This window comes from Chiloscyllium plagiosum, unplaced genomic scaffold (genome assembly GCF_037043375.1).
Source record: "Chiloscyllium plagiosum isolate Xiang-an unplaced genomic scaffold, Cpla_swu_hap1 HiC_scaffold_28, whole genome shotgun sequence".
In the NCBI taxonomy this organism is placed as follows: domain Eukaryota; kingdom Metazoa; phylum Chordata; class Chondrichthyes; order Orectolobiformes; family Hemiscylliidae; genus Chiloscyllium; species Chiloscyllium plagiosum.
Genome location: NW_028270166.1, coordinates 19,622,360 through 19,642,696, shown reverse-complemented (window position 1 = coordinate 19,642,696; position 20,337 = coordinate 19,622,360).

Genomic DNA, 20,337 nt, shown 5'->3' with positions numbered 1-20,337 from the left:
GACAGCATTGGTTTAAAGTGAGAGGGGAAGATTTAAAAATGACCAAAGGGGCAACTTTTTTTGCAGAGGATGGTGTATGCATGGAATGAGCTGCCAGAGGAAGTGGTGGAGACTAGTAAAATTGTAACACTTAAAAGGTATCTGGATGAGTGTATGAATAGGAAGGGTTTAGAGGGTTATGGGCCAAATGCTGGCAAATGGGACTAAATTAGGTTAGGATATGTGGTCGGCATGGACAAGTTGGACCAAAGGGTGTGTTTCCATGCTGTACAGCTCTATGGTCTACAATGATGCCAACTATTTTGGGGCAGTTGAAGCAGCTGTTGCTATCTGTAGTTACAGGCAGATCCATCATCATCTTTCTTCCTTCATGATTTTCTAAGTCTCCTATGATTGCAATCATTTCATTCATAAACCAGAGGTGAAACCAAAAGAGTTGCAATATACTCCAGCCCCATCCAACACTCCAGAGTTGGACTGCTTGCTTCTTTCTGACATTTTCCTCCCTGTATTATGATAATGGTTGATAGCCCACATTGAAACTATTGCCTGGTCTGGGTAGTGGTAGTTGCCATTGCCTGAGAGGCTCTTTCTCTTATTCAACAGAGATGACAGCTGTTAAGTTTAACCTAACAATCATAATTCAGACGAGGAGTGAAGTTGAGAAGGCAGGACGTTCATAGTGTAGGAATTGAATCCATACTATTGGTGTTACTCTGCACCACAAACTAACCATCCTTCCAACTAGGCTAACCAACTCCCCACTTTGGGTAATGGTACTGGAGCAGAGTGTGGAGGATGAAGATTCCCTTAGTGCTTGGTTACACTAACTGCTGCCTATTTGAGGTGATTCACGTTGACATTGTGCCCACCAGAAACATTTGGGACTTTAATGTAGATTTAGTCAGTGCAGGGTTCACTTGTACTTTAAATAAATGTAGGATTTAGACTAGAACAGAGATAAGAGTACAGAAACCAAAAGAACTATGGATGCTATAAATCAGAAACAAGCACAGGAATTGCTGGAAAAGTTCAGCAGCTCTGGCAACATCTGTGGAGATTTGAAGTTCTGCATGGTAGACTGGTTAGTAAAGTTAGGTTATATGGGATCCAGAGAGAGCTTGCAAATTGGATACAAAATTGGATTGATGGTAGGAGAGAGTGTGATGGTGCAGAGTTGTTATTTGGACTGGAGGCCTCTCACCAGTGGTGTTCCACAGTGACCGGTACTGGGTCCATTGCTGTTTGTCATTTATGTAAGCGATTTGAATGAGAATGTAGAAAGTATGGTTAGTAAGGTGATACTAGAATTGGTAGTATAGTTTACAGTGAAGAAGATTACCTAAGAGTACAATAGAAGCTTTATCATTTGGGCCAATTAGCCAAGGAGTGGCAGATTGATTTTAATTTGGAAAATGTAAGGTGTTGCATTTTGGTAAGGCAAACCAGGGCAGGACTTACACAGTTAATGGTAAGCACTGGGGAGTGTTGCCAAATTGAGAGACCTAGTTGCATCAACCAAATTAGAACTAAGGACAAAAGTTAGACTCAAGGATTTTATATTAAGGTCAAATGTGATAAAACTATGGCTTTGAGTGTCAGATCCCAATCTTCTAGTAGTCAGGCACTTCCTGCCGAGTTTCTCAGGAAAACAGAATTGCTGACGTATCTGCAGGAACTTATCAATGAGTCTATGGAGCTGTTTCAGAAACTGAAATGGTCTGGCTTGAATGCTTAAAGATATATGAGAAATAGAATTGGAGAGTATCCTTATTGGAAAGACACTGAAAGATGGGGAGGAACAGGGAGATCATACTTGATTTCTTGAATGTGCCAGTACAGGAAATTGAATTGACAGGGAAGACCAACAGCATTTGGAATTTTATAAATTTCAGCAAAGTGTACAAGAGCAAAGAAATCGTGATAAATGTGTATAAATTAATGTTTATCTCAGAGTTGGAACTCTTTGAACTGTTTTGGGTGACCCATTGTAGAGAAAACATTGAAAATATAGAATACTGCCTCTTCAGAATGACGCCATTGACTGAGGTACATAAGGCAGTTGCAGTGTTTCCACTGGTGCTAACAGCAAACTTAATAGGAGAGTATCAGTAATTAACAGGAATCATCAATTTATAAGTGTCACTGAGAAAATTCAGAGTTTCGGAGAACTTCTTGTAGCTGCATGAGTGCAGGGTGCTTTGCTATCTTTTAAGGAAAAGATATATGATACTTTGATGCAGAGGTAAATCTAAGGAAAGAGAATGGAATAAATTCTGATTTTTTTTCTAGCAAGGAGCTGGTACAGATTTAGTGGGCCAAATGACCGCCTTTAGTACAGTGAATTTCTAGTGTTCTGTAATACAACATAAATAATGTTATATTACCCAAGGATTCTGTAAATTAAGTAAAACTCACCAATCTTATTTCCTAATGGTGGTATATTATTTAAACGATTTAATAATTGCATCTTTTTAATTGTAAACAGGAGGCCCCCCCCATTTATAAATGTGTGACTTATGGACATTTGTCCTTCGAACACAATCTCATACAGGGGTGTAATTTCAAAAAGCTGCAATACTGATATTTTCTTTACTGCTCCTTTGTATTTCTGCATTATGTTCCAACTTGCATACAAATTGACTTGGGAATCGCCTTCAGAACAGAATCCAGTCACAACCTGGGGACTGCTTGGACTTAGAATTTGAGAGTAAAAGTAGTTGCCATAGTCTTAGTGACCATAGGGTTTCTCTCTCATTAGGTAGAGATGGCTGATGGTGCTTTAATCTGAGGGTCAACACCAATACTCTGAGGGGACAGGTTGAGCCATCCAAACAGCTGATTAACCCCTCTTTGTAAAAAATCAAATAGAAATAACATTCTGAAATTCAATTCAAAAACTAACAAACAAACATTCATTTGTCTGTTCACATTACGTCAGGATGTCCTAAAGAGCTTCACTGTCAATGAACCACTTTTTGAAACATTATCTTTGTTTTAGGGGAAAAAAAAACACATCAGCTAACACATCCTCCTTTTGAAAAATGAAAAATGAAATAAATATGTTTTGGTGGTGTTGATCTAGGGCTATATGTTGGAAAGGAGTAGGTGTATATGGACATTTGCAGAGACTCAAGAAGATGTCTGAGAATCATAGGTTACCTACATGGTAACCTACTAAAGAAGGATTCAATTTAGAGGAATAATTCAAACATTAAAGCATATGTTATTTGTTAAATAAATTAAATTAGATATTAATGTACTAGGGTGAGCCATTGGTTACCTCAGTATCCTATTGGATACATAGATGTACTGATATAACTTTATCGTATCCCTCAGATGGATTATAATGGACTGTTAATAACATCTTGTCATTTAGACAGTTGCAATAATTATTTTACACACATTAAAGATGCTTTGGACAGCTTATTAGAGAATAAAATTTAACAGTTAAAATGATATATTATTACAAAGGATTGCCCTTGTATACAATTCACTCATATTGAAAAGTGCTCGCAAGGTACCTGAAAGATAATGTTAGATAAACTGTGCATAGCCATTCCCCGAAATCCAGTTGCTAAATTAAAGTTAAAATGAATTAGGAGAACTGAAAGTCAATAATTAACTGGGGTGTCAAAGTTGGAACTAGCAAAATTACTTAAATGAATGAAGAGCTTGTTAATATGTTACCACTTTCACTTTAGAAGTTGGCGTTCAAAAAACATTTAACAACGTTCACAATAGGTACCTGTTGATTGTGATAATTTGAATGTGTTCACTGTCTGCATTTTAATGATGTATCAGGTATTTCAATGGTTTTACTTGTTAAATGATAACGGCTATTCATCTTTTTGCAGAATGTGGAATTGTCAATGCTCCAGAATGAAAACATTTACATTGTCTTTTTAAAAGTAAATGCATACTTTTTAATACTGTCAGCTTGGCACAGCAATTGCACTTTTCCTTTAAAATGCCATGAAATCCCACAGCAGATTGGCATTTCAGTGCTACTTGAGTTGCGGAGGTCGAGTAAATAGTGTTATCAGAATTAAATCTAATGCCATTCCTAATTAATCCAAAGTCATCCCATTGCACCAATGGAGTACTTTTGACATGTAGTTGCTGTTGTAATGAGGAAACATGGCCAGAACCACAAATTGGAAGAACAACACCTCATTCTTCTGTCTGAGCAGCCTTCAGCCCAGAGGACTCAACATTTGAGTTCTACAATTTCAAATACCCTCCCTTCCCATCCCCTGACTCCCTTCCCAGCCCCTCCCCCTCCTTTCCACTCCTCCCAGCCACCAGCTGGATTCATTCCTCCCATTGACCCAAGTCATACACTCTACCTGTCTTCACCTATCCCAACTTCACCACCCTGACCCACCACCCCTTTATCTGCAGCTGCCCCCACACCCATCCCTAGAGCTGAAGAAGAGTTAGACCCGAAATGTTGACTTCTACACCTCCTGATGCTGCCTGGCTTGCTGTGTTCTTCCAACCTCTTGCCTGTCTATTTTGGATTCCAGCATCTGCAGTTTCTTTGTTCTCTAACCAATTTCACAAAGCAAGCAACGTGCACATAATGAATCAACAGTTTGAGGTATTGCTCAAGAAATGAATATTAGCCAGGGCAGACTTGCTGCCTATTGGATGAGATAATTAACTGATACTCTTTTTGCCCATCCAAGTGTGTGTAAATTGGAGGCATTATAAAAACTGGGAATTTTCCTGGTGCCCTAGCTAACTTTTTTGATTAGATTAGATTAGATTACTTACAGTGTGGAAACAGGCCCTTTGGCCCAACAAGCCTACACCGACCTGCCGAAGCGCAACCCACCCAGACCCATTCCCATACATTTACCTCTTCACCTAGCATGGCCAATTCACCTAACCTGCACATGTTTGGACTGTGGGAGGAAACCGGAGCACCCGGAAGAAACCCACGCAGACACAGGGAGAATGTGCAAACTCCACACAGTCGACTGAGACAGGAATTGAACCTGGATCTCTGGCACTGTGAGGTAGCAGTGCTAACCACTGTGCCACCGTGCCCCTCCCCCACTCCATGAATTATCACTCCCAAAACATTACTAAATGTACAGCTTGTGAAAATTTATTATGATCAAATTGGCTACCAACTCTGTCCATATTACTCTATATAACATCAGGGACTAAAGAAGGGAATCATAAACTTTGAAGCAGTCTAAATATCCTGATAATGTGAAATACGCAATATGACTGTAAAGTTCTTGGAATAACTCCACGGAGGCTAGTATCCCACCACCAAGTCATCACCCTTTATTTACATGTGCACAGGGTATGGAATCTGGCCAACTGGTTCAGAGCCATTCCTAAGAGTGAGGAGAATCCTTGAGATTCCTGTTTTCTCAATCAGCCCGGGCTCCCTGATTGGCCAGGTCAACAGCCCCAAACAGGTAATACAATGAGATCCATCTGGTCATTCTTGTTCCAATCATTACAACCCCTGTTTGTTATGAGGCACTATATTATCGGGTACAATAAATTTGGTACATCCTTCAATAATCTTTGACTGTGTGTGTTAACACCAGAAACTGAATTTTATGGGGTTAATGGGGTTGCATGGAAAATCTAAGTGAGGTGGGGGGAAATCTCCAATCACTTCTATGAGGAAGGCCAATCCAATTTAGTGGCCGTTAGGACCATAAGTGGCCAAAAGCAGGCCACCCCATGATTGAGGTCCCAGTGGCAAGAGCAGAGGCCAGGCAGAAACATATCATTGCCAGTGCCAAAAAGGGAGCGGCAGCTGGCAGCAAGACACCCAATGGAACCTCAACATCATGAGGTCCCAAGCAAAGGTGAAGGTGGGACAGGAGAATGGTGTAGGATGTCGAACGCAGATTGCCAGTGGTAGCTGCAAACCTCATGTGTTTTCAAACCCAATTGGGGAACATTTTTACCAACATTGGGAGACTGATGCAAGGTCTCTCTAGTGATTAAGTGGACCCAGCTGCCATGGTTCCTTCTGCAATGGCCTGCATTAAATCCAACTCCAAGTGTCAGAAGCTGTTCGTGCAGAAATAATTAAAATACGCATAAGAAGTCTATTGCATGCAGACGTTATCTGGAACATTTCTAATGCTGGCATCCTGAAGTACAATTATGAGCATCTCAAACAAAATTGGGCATCCCTACCTTATTCCATTTTTTTCCTGGGATTCAATGACTCCTCAGTTGACAGGATATTGAAATTTGGGAGAATTTATAGAAATTAACCTCTATAATTCAAAATTTTCAAATTGCATCCAAGCTTAATGAGTATGGGAATATTTCTTTCCCAATTAGGTTGTAAATATAGTCTCTCTCTGCTTACCATCTTTAAACACTGACTAGTTATTAGAAAATGATAAACTACAAAAGAGCTATTACACCAATTTTCTTTCTGATTATATCACAAAAGAATGAGTCAAAATACAGTTTAGGACACTTATAAAGTGCATTCTGTAAATGAGTCATAAAGCTGAGTCATTTATGATGATTAAAAGAGAATTTAACCTGAAGAGGGAAATATTATAGAATACTGGGAGAGACCAGTGCAATTAAATTAGAGTAGATTGTGCTGATTGTCACTAGCATTGGCACAGGCATGATTAATTGAAATGTGCTGAAATGTCTTTGGATCCATAAATATAATTGAACTTGCATTTACAATAATGGGATAAGTCATTGCTGGCAGATCTGCTGAGTTTCTCTAGCATTGCCTGTGTTGATTGCATTTATATGATGCCTTTTTATACTTTCAGGACAACCCAAAATGCTAGGAGAAAGTGAAGACTGCAGATTCTGGAGATCCAGAGTCGAGAATGTGGTGCTGGAAAAGCACAGCAGGTCAGGCAGCATCCAAGGAGCAGGAGAATCGACGTTTTGGGCAAGAACTTTCATCAGGAATGGAGGGTCCTGATAAAGGGCACTTGCCCAAAACATCAATTCTCCTGTTCCTTGGAAGCTGCCTGACCTGCTGTGCTTTTCCAGCACCACACTCTCAACCCAAAGTGCTACACCATCATTAGAATAATTGAAACAATCAAATTATTAGCATATGACAATATGACAATAAGGTGGCTCATTAAGAACCAGGGTCTGTAGTTTCCATGGAATTGATAGAATCTGTACAGTGTGGAAGCAGGCCATTCAATGCATCAAGTTCATACTGACCCTCTGAAAAGCATCCCACCCCCAGCCCCACGTATCTCTGTATCCCTGCATTTCCCATGGCCAATGCATCTAACCTGTACGTCTTTGAACTGTGGGAGGAAATCAGAGCACCCACAGGAAACCCATGCAGACAATGTGCAAACTCTGCACATATAGTCACCCAAGGCGGGAATGAAACCCTGGTGCTGTGAGGCAGCAGTGCTAACCACTGAACCACCATGCCACCAGTGAAACAAGATTAAGGTAGAACTCATTAACAATTTAGAGAATATAAATGCACATGCGATAAAAATGCAATTTTTATTTTCAACATTACAATTGGACAGAGTGACCATAATTGCTTCCATGACCACTTTTAACCTGCATGCTAACATCATGTCAACTCTAGGCAATTAACCTCACCACCCTTTGGACCTTCCATTCTGAACATCAAATCACCCAGTCTCAGACCTCAGGAGCCATAATGGAAAGAGTTCACCCAAGGTAATTCTTGATGCAGCCAAATTCCTCTAAAGAATGGATAAAACGAAATGAAGGAAAAGCTATTGGTTCTCCTTTTCTCTTCCTCACAATTAAGCATAATCTCCAGGGATTTAATCTTACTTAATAACTTACATTGGCCCTTTTGCCATCCAAATTTTCCCTCAGTTGGCTAACTGTTGTTATTTTCCAAAATGGGATAGGGCGTTTATGTTGGCATGCTTAATGGCACCTCACTCTACTTAATTCAGGATTTTTTCAGAACCTGTGGAAGTCCCACAGTCCTTTCCAGCAAATGCAACATTTGAAGGTGGGGTAAAGTGTGGGTGGGGTGGCAGCTTAGATCACACAGACAGAAAACCTGAACTCAGCTGGGCTAATTGATATTAATACTAGACTCATAGACACCATTTTTTCTGTTCCAATAGCCTTAACCCAGAGTGCGGAAGTCATGGATTGGGGGATGTGTCAACTTTCCTGAAGGATAAATAACTTTGCTTAAAGGGGTAGCACGGTGGCTCAGTGGTTAGCACTGCTGCCTCACAGCACCAGGTCCCAGGTTCGATTCGGGCGACTGTCTGTGTGGAGTTTGCACTTTCTCCCCGTGTCTGTGTGGGTTTCCTCCGGGTGCTCCGGTTTCCTCCCACAGTCCAAAGATGTGCAGGTCAGGTGAATTGGCCATGCTAAATTGCCCGTAGTGATAGGTGCGTTAGTCAGAGGGAAGTGGGTCTGGGTAGGTTACTCTTCGGAGAGTCAGTATGGACTGGTTGGGCCGAAGGGCCTGCTTCCACAATGTAGAGAATCTGATCTGATCTGATCTGACCTTAAGTGTTAAAATCTGAAATTATTTAAATCCCCAGTCCTTTAAAAATGATTTTAAAACTGGGCCAAAGTTTCAGAAAACCTTCTACCCACTACACTCAATCCTTGTCAACCTCCAAACCACCTGCAGATGTGGAGGCCTGAATCCAGCCTGAAAATTTCCTGATTCAAACCTACTGCCTCAATACTGAAATCTGCCCTCTTTATCACTGGTGCGGATGCTACATTTGAAAAAAGTCCAGAAAACATTGTGGGCACTGAGTCCAAGCAATCTGCACCCATCACCATCTCAAAGTCAAAGGTTTAGCAAATCATAGATCAAGTATCCATAATGATTTTTATTATCCTGGAATTAAACTTACCATCTGCTCACCACAGCACATTTGCAATTCAATTCACAGAGCAGCCAACCTAATTTATTTGTTGATCCTTCCATTCCTAGAAAGGATGAAAATAAGTTGTACTATGAAGGGAAGATTTTTTTCTATAAAACAGTAGGGTGTATATGTTCATCAATATGTGCATTATGTTCTCCAGAATCAAATGCGCAACTTTGTTACATATGAATATAGAAGGGAACCATTCTAATGATTTTTAGGTTTCAATTGGCCAAGCATTGACAAGTGATTGTTGGATAAAGGAAAATAAAACAGATGATGTAAAGATGGCGACATTGCTTCCATCTGAGACCATGAGGCTTCCTTGTAAAAAGGTCTTGTGACAGTGTCCTTTGCAGTTATGAGAAATCTATGTTGAAATGGCTTTTTGCTGTTAGAGATACATTTGATAGTGCACATCATGGTTAGCATTGTAAATATTTTAAAGGTTTCCTACAGAAGGCTTTCAGTGGATAATGCTTTTTAGCAGCTGTGAATTAGCCAGTGTGAGTCAGCTTGATTTTATTCCATTTTATGTGTGAAGGCCACCAAGAATAATTTTTTAACTGGTGTGATTGATGTTTCACAATCTTCAATAAAAGTCTCTACAGTTTGCCAGTCTTGAATATATAGAAATACACTTAACACAGGAATAGCTGTCGAGCTAGTGTCACTATCTGAATGCTTATTTAAATCTTGCTCTAAGAATATTTTCATAAGCTATTCAGCAGTACAATTCACAGTAAGTGATCAACATGAAAATGAGAACGAAACATTGTACAGAATGTATAATATTAAGAAATATTCTAAAATAACTAGAGCCTGATACGACTGCAAATCACATAAAGCCACAAAAATAATTGTTCTGAACCAGGTTAATAAAAATCACACACCACCAGGTTATAGTCCAATGGTATAATCGGAAGGCACTTGCTTTTGGAGCACTGCCCCTTCATCAGGTGGTTGTGGAGGACACAATTGTAAGACACAGAATTTATAGCAAAAGTTTAGAGTGTGATGTAACTGAAATTATACATTGAAAAATACCTTGATTGTCTCTCATCTGTTAGAATGACCATGATAGTTTCACTTTTTTCATATGTACATAACAAAACTTTTTTTAAAATTTACATTCTCAGCTTAACTGTAACAATTGGTGTCAGCCCAGATAAGATGTCGAAGGTGCTAGCCCCCTATGTTCTGTTGTCTGTGCCATAATGTTTAGACTGATTCTAATCTAAAAAATGAGTTAACAGAGTCTTACATGGATTCATGCAGTTTTTGAGCAAAGTACAATGTAACTCTGCAAGTACAAATTCACCCCACAAACATATATATGTATATGGGTTTGTGTGTGTCTGGGATGGGGCTTGTGTCTGTGAGAGAGTGTATATGTGCGTGTGTGAGACTGTAAAGGGGTCTAAGTCTGGGAGAGGGTGCATGTGTGTGTATGGAAGTGTGTGTGTCTGTAGGAGTGTGCGTGTGCGTGTGTGCCTGGGGTGGGGGTTGTGAGTGTCAGTGAGAGTGTGTGTGTGTGTGTGAGAGAGAGAGTGAGTGTAAATGGGTGTAAGTCTGTGAGAGGGTGCATGTATGCGTGTGGGAGTGTGTGTGTCTGTAGGAGTGTGTGAGAGTGTAAATAGGTGTGTGTGTGTGTGTGTGTGTGTATAATGGTCACCTGTAGTGTGACATGAACCCAAGGCCCCAGTTGAGGCCCTCACTATGGGTACCGAACTTAGCTATCAGTCTCTGGTCCAACACCAGCATCTCCAAATCAGTTCTGAACCAGGATATCCTATTCAATAAAGTAAAAATTTAATTTGAATTCATTCACTGCATATTACAGTTGAGATTGTATATTCTGCTGTTGATTATGATATTTCAAACAATTAAACATTTGTAATTTGATTATTTGCTTTTCCAAAATCTAGATGTTTAATCATCTATAATAACTGTCAATGGTCGGAACTTTTTAGATCAAAAACAATTGCAACACACTATCTCTGAACATTCCTATGTTATCGAAATTAATAAAACTAACCTTCATTGTCACCCTTAAGGGAACCTTCATGCTGTCATGTTTTGGATCATGAAATCACTTTAAGAGAGAATATGTTAATAATCAAATAATCAAGTAAACATGTGACCAGTAGCTGTTATGTAGTCCAGTCTGCAACATGTAGTGTGAGGGAGTCATAGCTGTGCTGTTCTGTTAACAATAACTGCTGAATCTTTGTTCTCAATCTGCCTGCAATCCTTTAGTATATCTTGAAATAACTTGTGTCTGTGTTTAGTTTGCCAGTCCTGGTGTGAAATTAATAAATTTGTGTTAAACAAGTAAAAGCTAACAATGTGGACACCACAACCGCCATCTACTTGCAGAACAGCAATTGTCCCCAGTGTCTCCAGTAATTGACTTACTTTCTGGTTTTTTAAAAAAAATTTTGTTTATAGCTGTAACAACATCTGTAAGATATGGGCTGTTCAATTCACAACACCAGATGGTGCAACAACTTAAATGTGACAACAGCATGCGTGTAATGGATTGTGCTGGAGGAATGGCTTGCAATACCAATTTTTAACTGGTCTGATTCAGAATGGGTGCATTAAGCAGGTTATAGTTAAGGTCAAACTGTGACCGTCTCTGTGGGGAAGAAGTCTCCCCAGGTTCCAAGGCCTGAAATTTCATCCAAGAGTTCCACGTGCAGAATTTGAAGAATTCCTGGATCTGTGAATCTGACTTTTAAAAATAAGGTAATGATCAGATTTTCAGTCTGGGGACTTGGACTATATTAAAAGTTGCAACAGATAACTGTAGAATGCCGAATGGGGATGGGCAGGGGCTTCTGATACTCTGTCCAAATTTTTAAGAGAAAGAAAAATAAAATATCCCCCAACCCTCATCCCTTCCAACACTCTCTTTGATTTGATTTAATTTATTATCATCACATGTACCGAGATACAGTGAAAAGTACTATTTTGCGTGCTAACCAGGCAGAGCAAAATGCAGAACATAGTGTTACTACTACAGAGAAGGTGTGGCGAAAGATTAACTCTAATATATGAGAGATATGTTCAAAACTCTGGTAACAGTGGTGAAGAAGCTGTTCTTGAATCTGTTGATATGTGAGTTTGAAGATTTGTATCTTCCCGACAGAAGAGGATGTAAGAGTGTATAACCGCGATGGGGGGGGGGGGGGAGTCTTGACTATGTTGGCTGCTTTCCTGAGGCAGTGTGAAATGTAACTGGAGTCAATGGATGGAAGGTTGGTTTTTGTGATGGATTGTGTTGCATTCACAACTCTCTGTGATTTCTTGCAGTGACCGGCAAAGCAGTTGCCAAACCAAGCTGTGAAGTAACCACATAGGATGCTTTCCAAGGTATATCTATAAATATTGGTATGAGTTATTGTGGACATACCAAATTTCCTTAGCCTTCTGAGGAAGTAGAGGCTCTGGTGTATTTGCTTGACTGTATTGTCACTGTGGATGAACCAGGAGAGATTGTTTGTGACATTGACTCCTTGGAACTTGAAGTTCTTGACCACCTCCACCATAGATATAGATAGGGGGTGTGTCCTTTATTTTGCTGCCTGAAGTCAATGACCATCTCCTTCGTTTTGCTGACATTGAGGGAGAGATCCCCATGCCCAATCCATACCAACCCATGTTACCTTATGCCCTGTACTTAACCCAAAACTGCTCATGACTTCCATATGAACCTCTGATCCTATTTCCAACTCTATAAACCCCATACCCACTATGCCATCTATACCCCTGTACCCACACCCTCATAGTCCTTTACAGTCCAATGCAAATGTAGTGCCATGACAACCAAATCACCCACCCACCATTCTTTTTTCTTATGATACTAATTCATCCAGTATTCACCATGGACAGACTTCAGAACATGAAAAATGTGTTGCTGGAAAAGCACAGTAGGTCAGGCAGCATCAAAGGAGCAGGAGAATCAACGTTTCGGGCATACGCCCTTCTTCAGGAATGAGGAGGGTGTGCCAAGCAGGCTAAGATAAAAGGTAGGGAGGAGGGACTTAGGGGAGGGGTGTTGGGAATGCGATAGGTAGAAGGAGGTTAAGGTGAGGGTGATAGGCTGGAGAGGGGGTGGGGACGGGGAGGTTGGGAAGAAGATTGCAGGTCAAGAAGGCGGTGCTGAGTCCGAGGGTTGAGACTGAGATAAGGTGGGGGGAGAGGAAATAAGAAAGCTGGAGAAATCTGCATTCATCCCTTGTGGTTGGAGGGTTCCTAGGCGGAAGATGAGGTGCTCTTCCTCCAGGTGTCGTGTTGCCATTGGACTCCTCCATCGCCAGACCATGGCCACACAAGGGATGATTGCAGATTTCTCCAGCTTTCTCATTTCCCCTCCCCCCACCTTATCTCAGTCTCAACCCTCAGACTCAGCACCGCCTTCTTGACCTGCAATCTTCTTCCCGACCTCTCCGCCCCCACCCCCTGTCCGGCCTATCACCCTTACCTTAACCTCCTTCTACCTATCGCATTCCCAACACCCCTCCCCCAAGTCCTCCTCCCTACCTTTTATCTTAGCCTGCTTGACACACCCTCCTCATTCCTGAAGAAGGGCTTATGCCCGAAACGTCGATTCTCCTGCTCCTTGGATGCTGCCTGACCTGCTGCGCTTTTCCAGCAACACATTTTTCATGCTCTGATCTCCAGCATCTGCAGTCCTCACTTTCTCCTAGACTTCAGAACATGAGTTGAGATGGACAAAAATAAAATTTATGGGGTAAAATCTTCTGTTTTCGATGCTGGTGAACGTAGAGACAAGTAGACATTTAATTATGCAGGTGGTACTGTACTTCATACCCACAAATGTACCACCCCCACCATGGTTTGACAGGCATTCCTGAAAAGGAGCAGCTCTCCAGCCAATAGGTTAAGATCTCAGATGCCACTAGAAATACCATTTTAAATGCTACCCTATATATCTCTGCGGATTTTGATATATTGAGAAAAGTACTTACATTCTTAAAAGTTACTATATTTCCTTCAACTAAGTATTGCCTTATAAAAACAAACATTTCCTTCAAGTATATAATCATTTTTAATAACAGGCATTGGAATTACGTGTGCTACATCAAAGAGTCTATGAGCACATGAAGTTGTTGATCACTGTGTGAATTGGCAGGCACCCTACTGTGATAATAAATGTTTGTGAAACCAGTTATGCAGCACTGATCCCATTAAGGAAGTCAGCAGGTTTATGTCAACAGAAAGAGTTACAGAGAAAAAAATATTTGTAAACATGCCATACATTTTTTTCAAGATTTAAGGGGCTAGACTTTTAAATATCTTGGCAATTTAATAGATCCCTTTGACAGTTGCTTTTGATAGTTCCAAGTAACACTTCGACAGGCCCTCTTGGTACTTTTGGAAGGTCTGACAGTTCTTTTTGACAGATTTGTTCACAATTCCAATTAACTTGAAAATCAGTGAGTTTATGCTTTTCTTAAACACATTCATGTATAATTTTTGTAATTCCAACATCACGTTGCATTTTCCAAATGGCATCATACCTGTCCCACAGGTGTCTAGCGACCATAATCAAAGGAGTACCTTCCTTTCCAAGCAGGCATCATGGCTACTCAAAGCGGAAAGTTCAAACCTGCTCTTACCAGGTCTACCCTACACATTTCAGGTTTCACACTCCTAGGCTACCAAATAAGACTTGATTTAAGTGATGATATAAATGTCCACCTGCCTCAGTGAAAAGCAATGTGCAAAACATGAGCTGTCTCCTTCCCACTTCAGCACAGACTGGGAAATCCCACATTCAGGGCTATGAGTTCTTGTTTCTGCGCTTGTCTGCTGTTTTCTCCACTTTCTGTCATAGTAAAGGTCCAGCACTAAGTCTTTATTTATGTGAAGTAATTTTGTAACTTGAATCTTCAACATTTATTCATCCTCTATCAAACACACTCATTTTCAATTAAAATAACACCACTCATTTTACTCTATTCCATGGATTACTTAATAATGCATTGGTGAATATTAAAAATTTACTAAATCCTTTACATAGATTTTGATCAAAAATACACATGATTTTATTATTTTGCATCCGAAAAGAACCTAATCTTAATCCTTCCTTTCTCATATAACATTCTCAGAACTCAACTTGATGTGTTCATCTTTTCTTTCGGTCTTGTAGTTTTTTTTGACTAAAATTCATTTTGAGTCAAGCTTCTGATTTGGTTGTCATTTATTTTCACGAGGTTCACGGATGTCGGGTGGTATTCAGTATGTGACCATCCCTACAAAGCCAATGGGGAATCATTGTTTAATCTCCCTGTGAAGCTTGATAAGTGTGATTTCCCTTGGCAATCAGCCATGGCATGCTCAGTTGGACCTCATCCGTTGAGCTGTTTATGTAAAGTGCCTGCCTAATAAACAGGACAACCTGGGTTTGCATCCCAGCAATGCCTGCACATAGGCCCTTCTGGTGCAGTTATGGTGTCCCAATCCCTGGATCAGGAATTGAGACACTATAACTGCACCAGCGGGGCCTATGTGCAGGCTTTGGAGGTACTTGATATAACCTTTGAACAGGTTGATGTGAAAAATTAATTGACTAAAAATTATAAAATAGAAGCAGACTTTTAATGGTTTGCATTAACTATAATAGGCTTTGTATGTAAATATTAAAGTGGTTGCATGGGTGTTCTTACTGCTGGTGGATAATAGTTATAAAAAAGCAAAAAAGGCTATGGTGATTTTGGTGGTGGGAAGGCCATTCATTGTGTGTGATAGCACTTCTGAGCTGAATTTGAGGGTTTTTATGGTACAGTGATAGTATCCCTACCTTTGTGGCAGGAGGACCCAGGCTCAAGTCCCACCCCAGGATGGGTCTGGAGAACTGTCTGTTCTGTGCTGGGACTAGCCTATATACACTATGAGCAGTGACACTCTTATGCTCTTTAACAATAAACTATGTGCCTTTTCAGTCAGGCTTCCTGAGTTATTTCATTGTGGCTTTGGAAAATGTTTTTGCCTTGCACCCATCAGGACAAGGATGCAAAAAACAAACTTGAAAAAGAGACACCATTTTATACAACATTAACTAACTGTATTGCTGATGACCCGTTTGGTCTTTGTTGTACCTTTGTCTCAGGTATATACACTAATGTGATAGAACAGAACTTCAACACTGCTAAAAGCAAACTGGAAGTTGAAACCTTTCATCTTGCACTCATCAGAACTATACTTTAATCAAGTCTGCCTCCTGCATCCTACTTCTGCTGAATGCATGCAGAAGAGCCTCCACCTCTAGCCTCCATTTGTCAATGATTAAAGGAGGTTAAGCACTGTACGCTTTCAATTTAACATCTTTGCCAAAATACTTCATCAATGAATAACTTGCCACATTGCATATTACCCCTGAATGAGCAACATTGTCGCAAATTCACACTCCTTAATATTATTCATGTGCAGCTTTGGTATGTAGCCAAGCTAATTCATGAAGTTCTGTTAGCTTCCTAGTCAGCATTTATAATTAGTAAGGCAGCCACCTTGTAAATGAGATGGGGATATAAATCAAACAAAATGTCCAATACTTCCCAGTAGTAGACTACATACCTCCCATTTTCTCAGAAATAAAATTTAATAAAACCAAAAACCCTTTTCGCATATAGTTCTTTAACGGTATCACCCAGACCCGTGACCTCTTGAACAGTATTGTGGGAATTGCTTCATCGCATTTGTTTGATTGTCCCCAACCTCCCTCTTAGTTATTCACTCTCTCTGATGCACTGGAGCAGAAATATGTACCTTCTACAAGGTACAGTGCAGGAGTTTGTCGTGCCTCTTTCAACTTGTAGCAAGTCAAGCAGGAAGACAGATATGTGGATGCACCACCACTTGTGGTTTCCACTCAAAACCAGAAACCATCTGACCTGGAACTATAAGATTATTGCATCACTGTTGGGCTCAAAATCTTGGAACACCCTTCCCCACAGCAGAGTGAGTGTGCCAACAATGGACAGCAGTTCAAAAAGACAGCTCACCACCACCTTCTGAAAAACAATTCAATGGGAATTAAATAGTGAACTTGCCAGTGATGTCCCAATTCCAGGAATGATTGTAAAATAACAACAGTTTAATTGTCAATTGATTTGTTACAGGAATGTAATGCAGCTCTGATTTCACAAGCTTAATCAATAACAGATTTCACTTTATCATACCATTCATGAAATAAAACATCCAGATGAAATTTAGGATTCCTGAAGGATTTGTGGAGATCTCCAAAAAACACTTTCAAAATAATAACTGAAGTTGAAAAGAAAAGAAAATATGAAAATATCTGTGCTTGTTTTCAACTCACTCCATGATCTCATCCCTGTGCATCTTTATAACTTCCTTCAGCCATACGACTTTTTAAAATCTCTGCATTTCTCCAATTCTGAACCATCTCAATGTTAGTTGCTCAGAGAGAGTACCTTCCAGTGGCTGGGCTCTAACCTCTGGAATTTCCTTTGTAGACATGTCAGCTAACTACTTGATGGAGGAGCAGCGCACCAAAAGTTTGTACTTCCAAATAAACCTGTTGGACTATAACCTAGTGGTGTGTGCTCTTTAACTTTGTCCACCCAGTCCAACACTGGCAACTCCACATCATTCCTCTTTGAGGATGCTCCTTAAAACCCATGATTTTTGACTAAGCTTTTGGCCACCTTCTCAAATAGAGATTTGTCTGGCTCTGCAATAAACGTCATTGAAGGCACTGTATAAATGCAGATTATTGTAATTGGGCACAGTGGTTTAGGGAGAGCATTCCAAAATACCCCCTAGGATACCCTCACCTTCTTCCTCGGGACCCTCCAACCCCATGGCCACAATGTAGATTTCACCAGTTTCCTCATTTACCCTCACCACACCTTATCCCAGTTCCAACCTTCCAGCTCAGCACCACCCTAAAGCCCTGTCTCATCTGTCAATCTTCCTTCCCACCTTTCCAATCCACCTTCCCCTCCAACCTATCACCTTTACCCCACCTCCATCCACCTATTGCACTCTCAGCTATCCCAAGGCTCCCAACCTCATTCCTGATGAAAGGCTTATGCCCGAAATGTCAATTTTCCTGCTCCTGGGATGCTGCCTGACCAGCTGTGCTTTTCCAGCACCACACTCTTGACTTTAATCTCCAGCATCTGCAGTCCGCACTTTCACCTACCCTCAATGATAGTCAAACACTCCAATACTATTGATTGTGTACTCAGTACCAAAATCAGAAATACAGAGAAGCCGGTAGAGAAATTTCATAGGAAACATTTTCAAGGCAACATTGAGGAATAAGAAACCATTTGAAACCAGTATGCACATGTATACATTGTGAGCTGGAATATGAGCAGCAATGTTTTGGATATGTCAGATCTTATTGTTAAATCTATGTAATAGCGACATAAACCTGGCAGACGATGATGTTGAAGGCTATGAATTCTTAACCACAACAAACTATTAGAGCCTTTTACGCATTTAAGAACAAGGGCCAATACAACACAGGAACAGGCCCCTCAGCCCACCAAGACTGTGCCCACACATGATGCTAAAAATCTTTCGTCTCTACATGGTCTGTCTCCCTCTATTCCCTCCCAATTCATACATATGTCAAAAAACTTCTTAAATGTTGTTATTGTACCTGCATCCACCACCTCTTCTTGGCTAATACCCTCCAAACCAGGCAACATCCTGTTTTTATGCTGTCTTCAAAGCCTCCAAGCCTTCTCGTCATGTGGAACTGTAAACTATATTCCAAATATGGCAGCTCGGATCCATGATTTGGACAGGCTTATACAGATCCTGTCTGTGATTTGGACAAATTTAACCAGATTTGGTGTAGGAAAGATCCCAGCAAGTTTAAACACTTGCCAATTAGTGTCCTAGATCTTTAAATAAAAGGTAGGTGAGGCAGTTTGTTTAATTTCGGTTACTTGTGGTTGGTTAAATTAAAAGTAAGAGAAATGGCTCTTAAGATTGCTAAAGAGGCTCTGGGATTTGAAGATGATTCCCAAGTTTGTCAAGAAAGTTTAGAAAGATGAGTAACTGCTATCGACAGAGTAACTGCCATTGAGAGAGAGAGAGACCCAAAAGATTAAAACATTCTCTATCAAAGGTACCTTTTCATATGAAACATCTTCTCAGTAAAAAGAAAGAAGATGACCCAGGGAGATCTTCAGCCAGAAGAAGGCAGACACCAGAGATGACAGCCGCTGTATGGTTTTGAAATTAAATTGGTGTAATTTTAATAAGTGTTTTATTGGAAGAGTATACTGTTATAGTGTTGGAGGCAGATAATAAGCAGTTAAGAGAAAGGGGAACTTAAAGTTGTGAATAGTTATTGTTTAATGTTCACTTTTAGAGTTAAAGAATAAATTTATGTTATTTTCTTTAAATAGTGGAATTTGGGAGTTCTCTGTCACTCATATTTTAACAGATTATGAGGCAAGGTGAGCTTTTCTGGGTGTTTGTTTTAATTAACAGAAGGGTTCACCACTGTGTCGTAACAATTCTATACAGCTACAGCATGATTTGTCAATTTTTATAATCTCTGTCCTGACAGATGTAGGCAAGCATGCTACATGCCTTCTTTGACCAATTTTGTTGCCACTTTCATGGAACTGTGGATCTCTATACCTAGATCCCTCTGTATGTTTATGCCATTTATTCTATATCCTACTGTATACTCTGCCAAAATTCCTCACTCTCTTCAGCTCCCTAATCTATGTGCCATTGACAAACTTACTAATTAGCCACTTACTAATTTCCCCTCCAAATGAACAACAGGGTCCCAACACTGATTCCTGCAGAATACCACTGGTCTCACATCTCCAGTCAGAAAAACACCTGCACACTGATATTCTCTGTCTTCTATGACTAAGGTTTGGAGAATATTAGCCAAGAGATTGGATAAACTTGATGTTTTCACTTAAATGTTGAAGAATGAGGGGTGACCTGATATAAGTTTACAAAATTATGAGAGGCACAAATAGAATGGATGGTCTGAGTCTTTTCCCTAGCGTAGAAATGTCAATTATTAGGAAACATAGGTTTAACATAAAAGGGGGTGACTTTAAAAGAAATGTGAGAAGCAGTGTTTTTACACAGAGGGTGGTAAGTGCCAGAGGAGTTGGTGGATGCACGTACAATAGCAATGTATCTCATGATCCTCTTCCATAGCTACCGAATGAAGGAGCAGAGCTCCAAATGCTCATGCTTCCAAATAAAGCTGTTGGATTATAACCTGGTGTTGTGTGATTTTTAACTTTGTCCACCCCAGTTCAACACTGGCACCTCCACTTCTATGACTAAGACAATTTTGTGATTAGGAGAAAATGAGGATTGCAGATGCTGGAGATCAGAGTCAGAGAGTGTGGCGCTGGAAAAGCACAGCAGGTGAGGGAGCAGCCGAGGAGCAGGAGAATTGATGTTTTGGGCA